Here is a 13,968-nt window from a genome sequence, read left to right on the forward strand (position 1 = left end):
TCGGAGCACTGAGTTTATGCTGCACAGATTTACACAGCAGATTAATAAGATATTGCTGATATTTGGATTAGAGAAGATGCAGTGCACGTATACAATCTATTTTGGCATCTTTGCACTTGGGATGCAGAACATGGTGGTGAGCAGCACTTTAAACAGGCACTGTCATTTCTGCAGTGACTGTCAAGTTGTGGAGTAGGATTTTGGCCTTTAGCCTTGAAATATATGTAATCAGAGACAAGGTCAAACCCCTGTAAACAAGAAGGCTCCTCAAGCTATCACAACAATAACCTCAGATTTTCATTTTTTTCTCTCAGAAGTGGTGCAAACAAACAAACGCAGAAACTGTTCTTTCAGCAGCCATTGCTTTTTAATTACAGTACAAGGAAAAAGTTAGGTCAGCAGATAATTGAAATGAGTCCACTAAAAGTCATTGCTCTTTAGCAGCAAAATTATATAGCTTGAAGGCTTGTTAGATAAAACATAGCATAAAAATCACCAGTAGGTCATTGTTGATTTTAATGTTTCCTGTATGGATTTATTGGCATTCTTGAAAATGCAGAGGCTAGGCATTACTCTATCAACATTTTTCAGAGTAGAATTTTTAGATGAAAACATAACTTGGAATAAGTTACATCTTTGCTGTGGGTGCTGGTGTGTCCACCAAAATTTCACTCCCAGATATCCAGGGATGAGTCCTTGGTGAGACAGAAGAAGCTGCAACAAATTTGGCAATAATGGTATTCAAGTCGTACAGCACAGGACCTTTACTGCTGTGTTTCCAGAGTCTTTGCTCTATCTGAGAGCACTGCTGAACTTCAAAGTTTTCTTCAGACTTACCTGAAATACAAATAAAGGTTTCTAAGTGTTAGCACTCTATAGTCACAAAGTACCTAGGGATAAATAAAACTTATACCAATTTTTATATCTACATATACAGCTCTTTCACAATGGACCATGTATAGCTGATCACTAGACTTTCCAATTATATTACCACTAGTAATATAAACATAATATATTAAGTATAATATTGCAACAGTAATCAGGACAACTAGACAGACACAAAATAAATTTGGGCTTTCCAGTGTTGCATATATAAAAATAAACTATATGCCCAGAACCAAAAAAAAGATCATATGTTAAAACAAACAAAATTCCATACAGTGGTAGAAAAACATTTAGTAATCAAAGGCATGAGATGGACATTGAAGGCATGATGATGTGAAAGTAGCAGGCTTTCTAAAGTGGTATCAAATGGCAAAAAAAAATCATAAAGGTGGGTTTAGCTAAAACCAAAGAAAAGGATGATTGCATCAGATCTGAAAAGAAAGAGAGATTTATTGTGCAAGCTGCAAGAGGTTGAGCAGGGGCTCTAACAAGGGCGGATGATGCTAAGATATTAAGAATGTCTCTTCAAGCAGAGTTTTAAAGGTATGCTGAAATATGGGCATGGTTTTGATATTTAGGAAAAAAAAAACAAAAAAACAAAAAAACACAAAAAAACAAAGAGGTGACTGGGCTTTGAATCAAAACAGAAAGTTGATTTTGTAAGTTATACACAATAGTAAGAAAAACTCCACATTGTCAGCTGTGGATGAGCTATTGCCTGCAATTGTCAAAGAGAAGATCCTGTTGTGGTGATCATCAGTATTATATTTCAAGTAGTTTGAGAGAATAAAAAATGGCCCTCCAACTGAGGTTGACATGAGGACAGGCAGAAAATCACATATCCATAAACCCTGCAAGTAATCTATTTCATGATCAGCTCTGACCTTTTGAAAATTGCATTCCCAACTAGAATAATAACTTGGAATATTATCATTTCCTACAAAGTGAAATTTCAGGTGAGTGTTGCCTCCGAAACATGCAGATGATTTTACTGAAGTGTTCCATTTTGATGAGAGTAATTACATTATATATTTATAGCAGATTTTAGCATTAAAACTGAGTGTCTGTAGTAACAAAACATAAGTTTTCAGTTTTGTTAAGGAATTCATAGATAAAAATTATTTTAGTATTTTAAAACAAGTATTTTCCAACCAAAATATGTTGTCAGAAAGTGTTTGACGCACTGTACCATCTTTAACAATGAAAAGTCGGTACCATTGAGATGTTGTTCATTCTTTTGCAGAGGAAAACAAAACAAAACAAAACAAACAACAACAACAAACACTTAATTCACGTGAGCACATATGGAAGAAAGAATAGACAAAGTAATTGTATACAGGGGTAGGTGCTATGCACACACCTGGCTAGATTGCAATCTACCTTAATTAAATAATGGATCACATCCTTTTGACTTCTATTTCAGTGAGCTGAAAACAGGGGTTAAATAGGGGTTAGTGGGCAATGTGATGTGCTTATAGATGGGCAAAGCAGAATCAGAGTTTGTATGCACAGGACAGACTGACAAACAGTGACAAGTTAAGTAACACACAGTAAACATGCCCTGGCAATTCTCTTTGTAGCATTAGGATGTCTCCTAAATACTTTCTCCCTGTTGGCCCTGAGTCTCAGTTAACTTCTTCCCTAATTTCTTCCCTAATACACGCTACCCAGGTATGAATTGCTACATTAAAAAACAGCAACAACAAAACCTAACCAACCAATAAAAACAAACAAACAAACAAAAACTAACCAACCAACCAACCAAACAAAAAAACCCAAAACACAAAACCCCTCACAAACCAACCCACTCCCACACTTTCTTTCAAGTAATTATTCGGAAAGATAACTGAGAAACATATGAACAGGCACACACTTGACATCATGGAAATATAAAGGGAAAATTGTGTTTAACTAATGTGATTAACTTCTTCACAGGAAAGACAATGAAAACTGACAGGTGTGAAGTACAAGACATCCTAAGTTGACTACAAAGAGGCTTTTTGATTGAGCATCACATAAAAGATTGATATGTAACATCATCAAATGCGGTATTGATGGTGACATTTTACACAGGGGAAAAATGGTTCCTTAAATGAAATAAGAGAGCAGTATTAAGTAGATATAAATTGAGGAAAATCATAAGAATTATAACTAGGTACAGATTTTTTTCCAGCAATATATAAACACTCCATAAAAGACATGTATTTGTGTAAAGCAGAGAAAAAATGAAAAGGCTGGATTTACAGAAGAGAAAGAAAATAAATGGTTGAAAATCTTGGAAAAGTGAGATATTTTAAAGTAATGAATCTTACATCACATTTATTGTCAAATCTTATTCTCCCATTTCTGTGAAAATAATCAGAAAAGTTTTTAAGAGTAATAGCAGAAACTCAAATACATTGCTTGATACTTGTGAAAGTTTGGAAAGTAAATAACTTCTTTGTTTGCTGTTTGCTTGGAAAGCAAAATGTAAATGAGTATCTACAGCTTTGTATGCTAATTTGGCATCACATTAAAAGCAGACAATTGAAGAGTGCAAAAGGCACTGAGGGCAGGTAATAATAAAATCTGAGGATCTTATAATCTACAGAAAAAGAAATATTTTCAAGCCAAACTGTAAGGTATTAAAAGAAGAAAACCAGGATTTCTTACATACAATCTTATATTTTTGTCACAGCACAGTTTTCTGCACACAGCCTTGTACCCCATGTTCCTATGAATCTCATTGGTTTTGAAATATTTAAGGCATAATAGTGATTTCTAGTGAAACTTTAAACGGAATAACACATGCTTGAAATAAAGTTCCACGTCAGGAATTAAATAAAATTCCACATCACCAATACAAAAAGACAATGAAACTATGCTGATTTCAAAAGAAATATTCCTAAAATAGATGATGATCTTTTAACAAATTGTCACTTATGAATTTTCTAAGTCAAATGCCCAAATTGGGTAAGATCCAAAGCAAGGACTAGGTAGAATTTTCATTTTTAGATTTGACTTTAAAAAACATGTGTAACTATGTGGATAGGATGAAAATTACTGACGCTGGTTCATTAACTATAAAAAAGTTAATTTCCAAAGACGCTGAGTACCCCCATGCTGACTATACTCATTCAAGCCATTATAAGTTTTTTTTTTTAACAGAAATCCTCTGAAATTTTAACCATATGTTTTCAACCAGATCCTTATCAGACACAACTTTTTAAATATGGACACAGGCCCCATTGTCTACAGGCTTGACCTACCAGACTTCTTGCCAGCTTTGGAAAAGTACAAAACCTGTATCTTCAAGAGTTAAATGCCCTTTTCTCTCTGAGTTGTCCCACAGCCCTTGTCCACATTCACCCCTCATTGCATCCCTGTGCCCATCCCATGTTGTGTTCTTTGGGAGCCACATGTAGGTTTTGGCTTTGCCTGTGTGTCTGGCAGGGCCTGCTTTGTTTGGCAGAATCTGAGTGTACAATGGATGGAGAACCTTAAGATTAGATACAATTGCTAGGGCCTCTCAGAGACAAAATACATTCAGTGGCTAAGACGATACCCATTTTGATGCTTTAGTTAAGAATATGGCTAGGTAGCCTTGGGCCAGCTAGCACAAAACCTGGAAGAGATCCCACAGGAGAATATGAGGACTCACCCATGGGTCACAGAAAGAAGCTTTTCCTAATGTCTTCTCTCCTGCCCACACGCCTCCTATTCTTCACTGGGCTCAGTTTAAGTGTCACAGATTGTGTTAACTTAAATAAAAAAATAAATAAATTGTATTTTGGTCTAGCAAAGAATATCTGCAAAAATAGGTTCCCAAAATCTTTACCCAAAAGGTGCTTAAATACAGAAGAACTTGAGGCTTTGTGGATTGCAGTCTTACCCCCAAAGTTAGGGCTGTAGAGGTTCTCCAGAAAGATCTAGAAATAGTCTTTCTTCACCATACTCTCCAAGCTCAGGCAATTTTCTCCCAGGGTTCAATATACATTGCAAAGCCTATTACATGGAATATTCCCAATCGTGTTATTAAAAATGGTTTTGATCTTGCATCATAGTTTACATAGACATGTTGTTAATACATTTTTCCAGAATCACAGAATAGGCTCATTGGATATCTCAGGCTGGGAAGTACCTCACGAATTCTTTAGTCCAACCTCCTGCTCAGAGCAGGGACACTCCAGGGCTCAGTCCAGGTTGCTCAGCGCTTTATCCAGTTGGGTCTTCAACACCTGCAAGGATGGAGACTGCATGTTCTCTCTTGGCAGCCTCTTCCATTGCCTGTCTGTCTTCATGGGCAAAAAGTTTTCCCTTATATGCAGTCTGAACCTCTCATTTCAAGTTATGGCCACTGTCCCTTGTTCTCTTACAATGCTGTGTGGTGAAGAACCTAACTCTTGCTAACCTCCACATAGGTGCTGGGGGCTGCACTTGGGTCCCTCATGAAGCTGCCTCTTCTCCAGGCTGACCAAGCGCAGTCCTTCAGCTTCTCACAGGGCAAGTGCCCAGCCCCCAGCCAGCTTGGGGCTCTGCTGGGCTCACAGAGTCTGCCAACCTTTTGTGCACTGGTGTGCCCCAAACTGGATGCAGTATCTAGTGCTGAGAAATGAGAAGTAACTCCTTTCCTTGGCCCAAAGGCTGTGTTTCTGGCAATACAGCCCAGGAGGCCCACCAGACCCCGAGGCCTGTCACTTCAGGGCTGTTCTCCAGCCAGTCCCCCCTGGCACTGCTGCATGGGTCTCCCCTGGGACAGTGCTGGGCACCTACCCTCACTGAATCTCATGATCTTTCTTTAGTTCTTGCAGTTCCCCAGCTTGTCCTTTTGGCCTTTTCTGGAGGATGGGCACAACATTTGCCTTTCTCTAGTTGTTAGGGACCTCCAAGTCTGTAGGACCTTACAAAGACCGTAGATAATAGAGTCATGTTTTATACATGAAGATGCAATTAAAGACAGTTTGTTCCTATTTGCTATAGGAAAAAAAAAAAAAAAAAAAGAAAAAGAAAAAATAAAAGTTTTAACAACGTTGGAGAGATGTCACTTTGTTCAGAGACTTCAAGAGAAATGGGTGAATTTGTGTCTCCCTGGAAGCCTATGGCAAAGCTCCCGTTGTGTGCAGAGGGAAATGTAATGGCATTTGTAGTTCAGGTAGGGCTGGAGGTTTTGTGGCTCTGAAGTGTCTCAGCAAAATGAAGCTATATTTGTCAAAGTAATTAAAAATTACTTTTTTTTTTTTTTTTTTTTTTTTTTTTGAAATGTCCCTGTGTCTTCTCTAAGCACAAGTCAAAGCCCCTTGACATTAATGGAAAGGCTATAATTTTTTAGTGCGCATTAGATCAGATATTTAATATGCAAATTTATGTAATTAATTAACTGTGCCAATTGAGGGAAAAATCAATAATCTGCAGGGAACTTCTAGTTGCTATTCGAAGCTAGTGGGCTAGTACTGCTGTAACTGTGCTTTTTTACCTCTCTGCTATTTTGCATTAATTTAACTGCAAGAACGGATGAAATATTCAGGAGAGATTAACTTTAAATTGATGCAACTGGTCATTTTTCCTAATTAATGTTAACAAACTACGCAGATTTTACTGCTGCAAGAACGCCTGGGCTAAGCATATTTGTTTTACTTTGCTTAAATCTGAGTTATTTTATCTGAAATTGTCTTCCTACCTGACAGTCAAAGAAATTGTGTGTTCCTGTAGGGATTAAGTCAGGAAGCAGTTTTTAACAACAACAAATTGAAACATTTACACAAGGAAGTGTTGCTTTTATAAGTGATGGGAAACTTCAAATTTGATTACAAGCAACCTTTGGCTTCCTATCTGTTCAACAATAGGCCATGTTGTTAAGGGCAATTTCCATGCACAGCATGTGGGTCCCATTTTTTCATCCTTAGACATGGTTGTTTACTGTTCAGAACTGTTTATGCATTTTAATCAGGCTTATTCAGCAGCCCTTAATAAATCACTACTAACTGAATGTACCAAAACAAGAACTATTACACAGGATTTGTTCTCCCTATGCAGCATTTGCTGCCCTCAGGTTCCACTGGATATAAAAATAAAGCGTAAATGGGTAATTGAGTCAAAAGAATAAGTATTAGACATATGATTTTAGTGCCTTTTGCTGAGCCGTTGCCTGCAGCAACTTCCGTTAGCTACAGGAGCCTGCCTTTAAATTCAGCCCAGGCCAGAATGACTTAACAATTGGAACCTGCCTTCAGCTCATGGCACTGAAAGTCTTTTTGATGGGATGAAGCTGACAGCCCAGTTCCTGCCTGGCAGAGGTTCACATGAGACAAGACTGAATTCATATATATAAGTGCTTGAACATTCAGGTATCTGAGGCTCTGGAAACAACGGAGGAGAGGAGCACTGTTGGTGAGAAGTTGGTATACACAAGTAAATACGTCTTTGCTGTTATTCCTACGAGTAACAACCAAAATCATTTTTTTTTTTTTCCGTATAGTCTGGTGAATAAAAAAATTCCGGAGGAATTTTATGGTTTTCTGTGAAAGCTCTACTTCATTAAAAAAACTCCAGAAATAAAGCTACTTAATTTTAAATAAAGGAATATTTAGTCCTGAAAGATTTTTCCAATCCCACTTTTACTGATTTTTACTGGATTACTCTTCATGTGAAAAGCAGGGGAATTTTGTAGATCCATAGATGATGTGCAGGAAAGATGAGATATATATGGCATGGTGCCCTATGTATATCATAGAGTTATGTCTGGGAAAAATAAAGTAAAACACAACAACAAAAAGAGTTCGTAACACATAAAGCAGCCTTTCCTGGAAACCACTACTGAAATGCAAAATATCTTTCTGGAAATTATTTAGCAAGATCCTTGTCTCACCCTGTCAGTTTGCCCCATGGAAGAAAAGGGGAGAAAATAGGTATATTGGAGCCATATTATCTTTGCCTGCAGAAATCCTGTTTTCTTTTGGGTCAGTGTGCTTGCTCAGGCTGCCTGGTCTCTACATCGCTCGCAGCAATAAAAGCTTTGTGCAGGCATCAGCTGCTCTGCAAGACTCCCCACTTACTCTCCTGCTGGACCATAACCCACGCATGCAGCTTCGCAGTCCTTTTCTTCTCTCCCCACCCCCTAAATTGTTTGCGAAGCATTTATGCTTGTTTCCCAAGAAGCAGGATATTTGGGGGATTGCTTCAATCTGCTATTGTTTACCTGGATAATGAAAGGTTCCTTTGTGAAGAGAAAAATTGTCCCAACGCAGCAAAATGCTCGTAGCTAAATAGTAAGATTTCCTTCAGAAATTATAAGGCCCAGTTCTCCAAAAGCCCAACGAATATGAACAGTCATCTTGACTTTAGTGGTGCTCAGCTACCATGATCAGTGTGGCACGCAACCTTTCAGCTAGCTGGGTCAGGTAGGCTCAAACCTTTCAAGAATCCGGTGCTGAAATACTGCTATTTTCTTCAGTGACACCTTGGTTAGACTTACACAAAAGATGGTCCCTGAATTGTGCCGGCAAACTGCTCAATTACTAATATCAAACTGGCAATTGCACCATTCTTCTTTTGAAAATGGATTGCAGTCATTCTGCTTGCAGAAAGAGAAAAGATGGATAAATGAATAGCTACATTCAACAACGAATGCTATTGTATTTAATTGTTTATTACTAAGCAAAATGCGGGCAAACCTCTGTTTCTTGTACACCATTTGCAAAGCGTGTCCAGCTCAGAGCATACTGTTCTCTTGGCTCTTTGCTCTGAGTTTAGGTATCTTTTCTCTTTTCTTATGCTGGTAACAAGCTTGCTTCAAACACTGAAAAAAATAATAAGATAAATCTCCTTAATGTTATGATGGTGAGTGGTAAAGAAAAACTGCCACAGGGAACCAGTCCAGTTATGCAACGGTACCTGAGTGAGCCATTTGCTTGACTAATGGACCACATAATTGTATTGTAAATGTCGGGTTGAGACCCGGCTGTCTGTCAAGATTTTATATCTTTCACAACTGCAGAAGCTATTTGTGTTTTTCTTCACCTTGAAATTTCATTATGCTACCTAACACTTCAGCTAGGAAGTGCCAGAGTCATCCACGCCAGCCATTTGGGACCTAACCAAATTGTGAACCTTCACCTCAGAGGTTAAAACACCTCTGAGTGCACTAACCAATGTCCATGTGCTCCCCTTCACTATGATACAAACCTAAAAAAATATATATATAATGTCAATGAAATTAAGTGGGTAAATGTTACACATTAATTCTCTGCCACTTTGGGGATAATAATTATTTCTAAGGTTTAAGCAACAAAGTTAAAAACAAAACAAAACAAAACAAAACAAACAAACAAAAAAATCCAACACAAAACCAAACATCAAAACACTGCATTTGTTCTTTTCAAAGTAAGAATGAAGAGGATGCAGACCTCTTATGCTATCTTACATTATCAGAAACATCCTAATATGATCATATTTGACGTCTCTTTTAATGGCATTATCTGTCTGCATCTCGTAGAGCCCTTTTAGGCACAGTAGAGAATCAAGTACATCAATTAAAACACAGGAAGAGAAGCCTGTCCATCTGTCCCAGTTACTTTGAAACATTCACCTGTGCTGAAGCAGTGGAGCAGCACACTGTATCTTTCTCTGACCTGAAGATGTTCAGGCTTTGGAAGCTGGAGCCGCCACAGTAAAGCAAGAAACTGGGGGAACACTGGCCATGGAGAGAATGGGCAGAGGAAGCCTCCTGGCAAGAGCTAAATAAAATGGTGACTTTCTTACCCTCTTTAAACTACTTAAACCCAAACATTTTTAGAAGGGCATTTAAAAATTTTGTCTTTTGCTAACAATACAGCCTGAAACTATGATCTGTGAGAGGATGGCATTGGTCAGACAACAGAGATAGCTGGCACTTTTGAGCACTGTGTGGATTTCAGCTGGTTAAGCCAATACTGAAAAACATTCCCTAAAACAATTATGCAAGTCTCTAACAGCACCGCTTTCCCAAGATGACAAAGGTGCACAATAGAAGCTGTGTGAAATACTCAAGACATTCAGAAAACACCTTCCTCTGCTTTTCATATCATCAGATTTGTGAGGCATCAACACTGCTGTAAATCATACCAAGGTATAGAAGATGATGCTGGACAGACTATTGGATAAGCTCTGTATTTCACATCAGCAGAGTTGTAAATATGATTTATTCTTAGCAACATAAGTCATCTGCCAAAAACCCACTGTATGTTTTATATACTGTCTCCTGAATCCTTTGTATCAGACTGGGAGCAGGAGTGACTGCTAATGACTAATTAAACATTAATTACAATTTCTGTTGTATAAGCTCTCTTTCACATCCTCCGCTTTACTCCTGTTATGTCACAGAGGGAAAAAATAAATAAATATCCAAACCATGAAAATGAAATTTCCAAGTAAAATCCTTTAGGACCGAAGTTTTCCAAGTGTGGTTTCTGCAAAGAGAAGCAAGGCTTTAAAAAGTTTCAGCCACATCCACAGAGCTAGCTCTTAGCATGTGTTAAAATCATGCATGGAAGTCCGGGTGCATGCTGCAGGACGAATTTGTGCACATCTGCAACATAACTTGACAGCAATCAGTTCCTTTTCACACTTCAGCATTTCACTTCTGTGTATTTTTTTGCAGCTTGCTGAGATCTAATGCCAAGGCAGATTTGACGGAAATGACTTCAGTCATTTGAAACTGAGCTCTCGAAGCTTTTTATGGAACTGGATTGCAAGAATGCTAATTCCATCTGTGTTTGCTAAGGACGATGGTGATTCCTAAGCACAGCAGAGTTTCCTGGTGAACAGTTAAGTTCAGCTGGGAGTGCTGTGAAATGCTTTAGCTAAATCTAGGCTTCTCAAAAGCCTGACTAACCTGGCAAAGTTTATATTGCTTTCAGGATGTCGGGACTTTAAAAAAACAACAACAAAAAATCAACAAAGAACAGCAGGAGGTAGGAAGAGAAGTAAGTGTCAAGGAGAACTGCTTTCTTGGAAATGAAAATGGGCAACACAGGGTGCCCCGAATCTTCTCATGTTGTGGGCTGGGTGCCAGTTTTGCTCCTCCCTCAAAAGGCAGCCGTCTCTTGAGAGCTTTGGGAGGCTTGCAAGTGGCTTGTGTGGGCAGCTAGAGCGGAAGCCTGTATCAAACACAAGCCCACCCAGGCTCTCTTCTAGGCTGCCCCTCATTGTTGCACTCAGAGCCAGACAGCAGCATGGTTTTTCTACTGTTTTCTGTCTCCCAGTGCAAATATTCTAAGACAGATGGAAAAAATAGTGACCTGTGACAGGACCAGAGCGTGCAAATACAATTTTCCTCTCCCTCCAGACCCTGCCCTTTTCTGGGAAGAGATGCCAAAGGTTACCCTGGGCTGCATGTGGGAAAGCTCACCATAAAGCAGTGCAGGTAACACTCATCCAGCAAAAGTCTGCACAGTGCAAGTCACTGCAAAATTTTTTTGGTCTAAGATGTGCTTAAGAAGTCAGCTTATACCAGGTTAATGCTTCACATCATGCACATGCTATACTTTGTGCTTGAATTTCATCCTAAATTTGATGGTACAAAGAGCAACAGGTATAAGCCAGAACAGTTTAGTTTGGTTAGAAATAAGCTTACGGTCAAAACTTAAATCCCTCCTGCACAGCAGGACCTTTGCCCCTAGTTTGCTGAGTACCTGCACTACATCTCCCACTGCTGTTCTCAGCACTGTGGTTTCTCAGGGCTGGAGCTACCCAGAGCGATTTGCACCCAGGTTGGCATAACATGATAGTGAGTGGCTTTCCTAGGCCAGGACATCCAGCCTCACCATGTACCATTACCACTAAAATGTCAAGGGAGTGATTTTTGAGTATGGAGGGGAAATTCAGAGCATGAACTGGCTAAAAGCCTGTTGCAGCTCTGCATTGATGGCACTGCCTAGCCTGTGCATGGGAAGTTTGGTATTATTTTGCAGAATGCAAATAACAAAGTTTTAATTATATTTTGTTGGCTAACGTTGTATTAAAGAGTGCCTAACAGCACAACCTTTGCACAGTTGTCTACCATGCTCAGGTTAGACAAAACAATACAAGACACCTATTTCCAAGGGCATGGAAAACGCATCTCACTTAGAATAACTATGTAATTAGAAGCACATTTTGTTATTTAGAAGCACATGATGTTATTCAAAGCACAGCATGATGCCGAAGCCCTGGGCATTTAGTGAGAATTTGAGGATCAGTCCCAAGAAGCAAGTGTCATGCACTATCCTTCTGGCTTGAATATGCCACACCAAAGCTTAGGAGCAGGAAAGTGGAGAGGGTATGGCATTATTTTTGCTGGAAAAGCAAAGTTGGAAATCATCAATAACTGATTTAAAGTAGATGTCTCTAAAGTGTCATACACAGAATCCAGTAAAATTATGACTGTGTAGAGTTGCCTTTAGCATGGCAAAGCAAAGAGAGCATTAGAAAAGACCTGTATGAAATGACCTCATCTCTGTCTCCTGCAAGCACGCGTCTGTTTCTGTACCAAGATCCCCGTTCTTGGCTGTATGGCATAAAATGGCAGCCACACAGTACCTCAGGCTGCCCAAGAGGAACGTTGTTCATAAGTGTGGAGGCAGACGGCTCACACCATGTGAGGTCTTCACGCCTAGAAGCGGCAGGTGTACTAGAGCTTCTGTGTATCTGAACTGAATCGAATGTAAAGAGCATTTCAATGACTTATTTCACTTCTTAAATCAGTTTTTGATATTTTAACTATGCTGACTGGAGATGCCTCATAGTCAGAAACAGCACAGTGTGAAATTACCCCAGTCTAGGTAGGACTTTTTCCCTTTTTGTATGTTTCTTTTGAATTACAAACCTTTTCAGCTGCTGCTGTCATAGGGTCCTGGAAAGTACATCTGAGCCACCTATGCTACTGGTTTCCAACACAGCCTATGCAGTAAAATAAAAAGATCATCCCCATGATCCTTTGAGTACCTTGGAGTAACTTACTGGCATGTGGACCTACACCTTGGCAGCTTAAGCCTTCAGCAGCTGTCTTAGCCAAGAAAGTTTTTCTTGTTAAAAATGGCTTGCAGGAAAATTAAATGTATGTAAATCTTGCAAATATTTTAGATGTTGATTGAATCTGGTAAAGCGTAAAATAAGTAAATGAATAAAGAATTGTTTCTCGTTTGGATTTTGTAGTAGACTGCTGCAGCTTATTGACTAGCCATATATTTGGCAGTTTTAGAAGTAAAAAAGTAAGGCAAATGTGAACAAGCTAGTAAGAAACTACTGGAAATTTTCAAAAGAAGCATGTGACAGCTAATATATATGCATCCAGTTAAGCAATGGGAAGGTTTATAAGAAAAGAATGAACTAAAAGCAGGACTCAATTTAACACGACTTGCTACTGGGAAGGAGCTGCAATGAAAAAATCCCCCAGTCCAAGAATGGAAATGCCATTTGAGAAGGGGCAAAGCTGATGTAGTAAAGGAATCATGGGGGAGACTTTGATTTGGTTGCACAGATTTTATACGTGATATGTTAAATAAACTGTCTGTCTTGGCAGCAAGACTGTACCCTGGGCTGCCAGTTGGGAAGCCTAAAAGTGCAGGGCATTTAGTGTATGTTCATATACCCTTCTTTAAGCTCTGCAACCTAAGAAGTATATCGTAATGTTTTCCAAACACCCAAAAGCAAGTGAGGCTACCCAGTTAAGGCAAACTTCTTTTCTCCTTAAATCTGGATAAGACAAAAGTAAATTAATAGATTGGCAAAATTCAAGTAGTCTAAATAGCTTCCAAGTTTGCAGAACTGAATGAAAAGAAGTGGGAATACCATCTCTACTTGCTGTATGTATCCAGGTAACACAGATGCAATGACTTTCCAGCCCTCTGGCTCAGGCTCTCTTTGTCACACATTTCCAGGCTGCATTCACTAGGGAAAATGATCTGGGTTTAGGGATGTCACTTGTTTTTGCACTCAAATTGTTTTGTTCTCCAGATCTGAATGAGGAATCTCTATTTTCTTGGACTGTTTTCCAGCTTTGGACAGGTAACAGGTCTTGGGCCTGACTATATCTGGTTATCACATGCCCAGAGGATAAACAGAATTTCCTAACTGCTGTTCAGCAAAGCT

The sequence above is a fragment of the Aythya ferina genome, assembly GCF_964211825.1.
Source record: "Aythya ferina genome assembly, chromosome: 1".
Classification (NCBI taxonomy): Eukaryota; Metazoa; Chordata; class Aves; order Anseriformes; family Anatidae; genus Aythya; species Aythya ferina.